Source organism: Cyprinodon variegatus, unplaced genomic scaffold, assembly GCF_000732505.1.
Source record: "Cyprinodon variegatus isolate N-32 unplaced genomic scaffold, C_variegatus-1.0 Scaffold761, whole genome shotgun sequence".
NCBI classification, from domain to species: Eukaryota; Metazoa; Chordata; class Actinopteri; order Cyprinodontiformes; family Cyprinodontidae; genus Cyprinodon; species Cyprinodon variegatus.
In genome coordinates, this window is record NW_015151214.1 from 283867 (window position 1) to 288602 (window position 4736).

Consider the following 4736-nt stretch of genomic DNA (forward strand, 5'->3'; position numbering starts at 1 on the left):
ATCAAACATGTTTGATGTGCTCTCTTCATCCTCTGACATGGGAGCTGGCTCGGAGCTCGTCTGCCTGGCTGTGTGTTTCCTGGACGGGGCCGCCTGTGGAGCTGCTTGACAGTTGCCTTTTGTATCTATGCTTCTTTTTCTATGTCTGCTTCTGTGTTCTTGAACCCCAGTGGGCCTCAGCAGATGGCCGCTCACACTGAGCCTGGGCCTACAGTTCACCAGATCATCCAGTGACATTGATTCAAAGTTTTCTATCTAAGGAAAACCAGTTGATTGCATCGACTCATTGACTGGAAGGCAATCCCTCACAGTAAGCACGCTTGTGGCGACAGTGGAGAGGAAAAACTCCCTTTGAACAGGAAGAAACCTCCAGCAGAACCAGGCTCAATGACCCCCAAACTGATGGGGAGATGGACCAGGGACCTCCTAATTATATATATTGTATGAAATTGTATAATTAGGTTGTAATTATATATATATTGCACTTTGAATCAATCTGACTGGATGATCTGGTGAACTGGAAAGTGACCTGAGATGACATGATGTGAATTGGTGATATAGAAATAAACTAAAGTTGAATTAAATAAAGAAACATAACATTTAATCTGTTCAGGTTTCAGTTATAATTCCTCTTATAGACTGCATATTTTTTCCTTCATTAAAGTTCATCAGATACCTGCAGCACCCCTGAGTCTGACCCGAGTCATGACGTAATAATCTCCCCGGAAACCAGTCAGCTGGTTAACTAGTTAGCTAGCTAGTAGCTAGCTGAGCTCACGGAGGTTTGCTTGGTTCTCAGACAGCAGGAGAATCCGGACAGAAACGGACTTGCTTTCACACCGAGTTCACATTGAGGAGCAGAAACCGAATTGCTCCTCCCGAAGCGGCTCTGGACCCAGAATACCGCCGCTGCTCTGACGTCATTTAATCCCAGCATCGACATTTCTGACGGCTTTGCTCCAACGTTACCTGTTGCTTCCTCGCGCTCAGGGCAGACCGAGCCTGTCTTTGTGTTGAGGAGGAGCAGACTTCATCAAACCTGCCACATATGCAGCTGCTCAACCCCGCCAACCAGCGAACAGAAAAAAGCTCAGTTAAACCCATCTTTTTATCCAGCTGCCATCACTTAGGGGGGGTTTAGTTATTTTTACCTTAGGGTTGCCGGTTGGGATCCTCGCTGTGGGATAAAACGGCTGCAGCTCAAATCCAGCGCTCCGGTTTGACCGTTAACACCTGACAGCTGCAGCAGCGTCAAGCTAGAGGGAACGGACCGGATGTAGATTTACACCTCCGGAAGAGACTTTTCAAAATAAAAGAGCGAGTCAAACAACGGTTGTGCTTTAAATTTGGAGGGAAATCATATTTAAATGTCAAATCATTCTGGTTTAGTCATGAAGATAAATGTACTCTTTATCAGACCATGTTGTCCCAAAAGTTAGAAAATTTCTATTTTTAAAAATCTGTGTTTTTCCGTAATCTTCTGCAGGCCAGTTAGTTCTACGTCAGCCTGAACACCTAAATTCGGCCAATCATATATCAACGGTCATCTGTCAATCTAATTTTTTCGGTCATAGCATCCTGATTCATATGTCGCAGATAATATACGCAACGGTTGAAATAAGAAATCAGAATCATTTCCTTTCCCATTGAGTTCCGTCCCAGTGTTTACACAAAACTCTCCTCCTCTTGCATGTTTCCACTGTCCATAGCGTTCCTTGACAGTGTCGTTTCTTAAGGGCAGATTATACTTCTGTTCTTAAGAATATATACAATATACCAGAGATGGCAAAAGTACTCACTTTCCGTACTTGAGTAAAAGTACAGATACTTGTGTTAAAAAATACTCTGGTAAAAGTGGAAGTACTGATTAAACTTCTTTACTCAAGTAAAAGTAACAAAGTACAGGCTTGTAAATTTACTTAAAGTATAAAAGTAAAAGTAGAAACCACTTTTTTCATGCCGTTGCCTACATTTTAAATGGATGTCTGCCAATAGGACTAGATCTCCGTTGTGTTCATTTTCAATCATCTCGTCGTCCATGCTACTATGCTAACGCCACCGCCACCAAGCTGCAATGATTAGCCGCCAATGAATACCGCCGAATCTGTCGATTCATCTTGTAGTGGTGCGTCAAATGCAACGTAGATTCCCATCCAATTAGATTGAATTTGGTATTGATGACGTGAAAAATAATAACGGTAACTCCATTGAAATGATTCAAAACTAAAGTAACGAGCCAATTTTTTAAAATGTAAGGAGTAGAAGTAAAAAAGTCGCCATAAAAATAAGTAGTAAAGTAAAGTAAAAATATCAGAAAAATCTACTTGAGTACAGTAACGAAGTATTTGTACTTCGTTACTTCCCATCTCTCGAATATACACACAATATACATATATATATATATTCCTTTGGCACCTTTTTGTTCTTTTTGACTATATGAGCTGATGTAATGAGTAAATTCCTCCATTGTCAGATCGATAAAGTCAATCAATCAATCACACCTGATCTTTTACATTAATAGATTATACTTGACTGATCCCACTACAAATATGTACTTTAAATATTTTTTAAATTATGATTAGAGTGCAAGTAAAGATCATGTCCTTGAGTGTTATAGAACATCTTAGCATTAGAGGAGGAAGCAAAGCTGAAAATCAGTGTAATTAGGAGGTTAGCAAGCGCTCTGTGCTTTTACTTTGAAAATATAATAACGTGTTTATCAGACAGGGCAGGGCTTTTTTTTTCTAACTTGGCAGAGATTTTTTTTTTTTTTTTGGACTCTTAGCCAAAGCAAAATCTGACCTAATTGCCCCATCTGCTGGACCTTCAACAGAGATACATGTTGTTATATTGATACTTTTTACTGGATGCAACCTTTTCTGCTCATCTTCCAATTATTAAAAAAAATAAATTAAATATTAATGTGGAGGAAACAGACCACAGGAAGAATTTGTTTTTGTAGATGTTAAAATTTCACTATTCTTGGTAGAAATCTGACCAGAATATCAACTAAATAAAACTACAGCCATTGGATTTAAGCCAATAAACACAATGAGGGATTTATTGGTGAATGTTTGACTCTTGAAATAAACCTCTCAGGATTTTTATACCGGATTTTAAAAAAATATTTAAGTTTAATCATAGAAGTTTATTCACAGCTTTCATTTAACTTTTAATTTAAATCACAATAAATGCAAATAGAATAGAAAATCCCTTTATTGTCCCATAATGGGGGAATTCTGGTGTTTATATAGATTAAATAGATTCATTAAATAACTTTCCAGTTAACATCAGAAGTTTTAGTGCAGGTCTTACATCAGAAAATACCTCAGTCACCAAAACCAGGATTTTGCATCGAGTTAAGTTGGTCTGCAAAACCCTTTGCTGGATGAATGGGTGACTTGAATTTGTTTTGGTGCCATGGGCGGTTCTAGACAGGGGCCAACGGGGGCCAGTGCCCCTGAAGATAATCTCCAGGGCCCCTGTACTGAAGACATATTACTCAAAGAAATTCTAATAATGATCTGCACTGGGACATGGTTACTGATAGGTCCTTTGGATCTATTTCTTTTTTTTTTGTCCTTTACAAATTCTGTTTTACTAATTATTAAAAATCAATAAGGTGATAGCTTCAGTGGTATTGAAATAAATTTTCCCTAACCCTAATTTTTTTTAAACAAACTGAAAAAAAATACTTTAAAAGCTGAATTCATCAATTTTTCTTGAGTTCTAATTCAGAATTTATAGAAAAACGGTAATTTCAACTTAAATTAAGTAAAAAATATCTAAAATTACTACATTTTAAATGTATATTAAGACATAGAATTTTAATATAACCTAATTGAATAGACATTTTAGTTAATATATTCGAATCCCCTGCCCTGCTTTTTATTTCATGTTTTTCTGTTCCCCCATGAAAATACGCCCCCTCATGGCCCCCCTGGTACATTTGGTCTAGAACCAGCAGGGAGTTCATGGTGGGGGGGTGAGGGGTCATTGATGATGTTACGGGCTTGCGACACGCAACGCTGGGATGAATTGTCTTTGAGGGAAGAGGAGCCCCGATGATCATATCTGCAGGCCGACATTGAAGGTGGGAGCTTAAATTCAGGTTTTAATGCCGTCTTAGATTCCATTGGAATTGTTCAAAATGTGCGTAGTCCCACATTCTTCTCTTCATACTTAGACCTTTTGCTGAATATATGGCATTGAATGTGAATAAACAACAGCACTTCCTCTGACTACCACTTAGTAATCTTCAAGCTTACTTCAGTGTTCTCCTTCCCAAAAGATAGTTTTTACTTTAACAGATCATTATCAGATCATTTTATAATACTTTTTTTTTTATCTTTTAAATTTTTACCTCCCCTGTATCACAGAGATTTAATACAGAGCGGTATACTGAAGCAGAATGTTAGGAAACCAGACCCCTGCAGGTTTACTAATAGTTCCAAGAATTCCTAAAAGTAGAACAGCAGGCAGACATTTTAGTTATTTGGTTCCTCTACAATCAGTTTAAGTCTGAGAAGCAGACACCATGCCTACTTTTCAGACTAACATTAAAAGATTCCCTTTTGATGAAGCATATTTTTAGAATGGCTGAGGTTATCCTGGGTATCTCCATACTTATGCTGCTATGGGTTTAGACTGCTGGAGGACATAGGGATCCCTGTTCATCATTCTGCTTCATTCTCTCTCTATTCTCCCACTCTGCAGTGTTTGTGAGTTTAACCCCA

The 4736-nt window shown here is 38.3% G+C and overlaps 1 protein-coding gene across 3 annotated transcripts in view; it reads right to left on the reverse strand.

The window, feature by feature from the left end:
* Positions 1–1275, reverse strand: part of pxylp1 (2-phosphoxylose phosphatase 1) — a 21846-nt gene extending 20571 nt beyond the window's left edge. Inside the window, exon 1 of one of the 3 annotated variants that reach the window (XM_015395792.1) lies at positions 1152–1275. The gene's annotated coding sequence lies outside the window, so the exon portion shown is untranslated. Of the gene's footprint in view, positions 1–963; positions 1060–1151 lie in introns of those variants that run through there. The other 2 variants (XM_015395793.1, XM_015395795.1) reach the window with 2 other exon arrangements.
* Positions 1276–4736: the final 3461 nt, after the last annotated feature.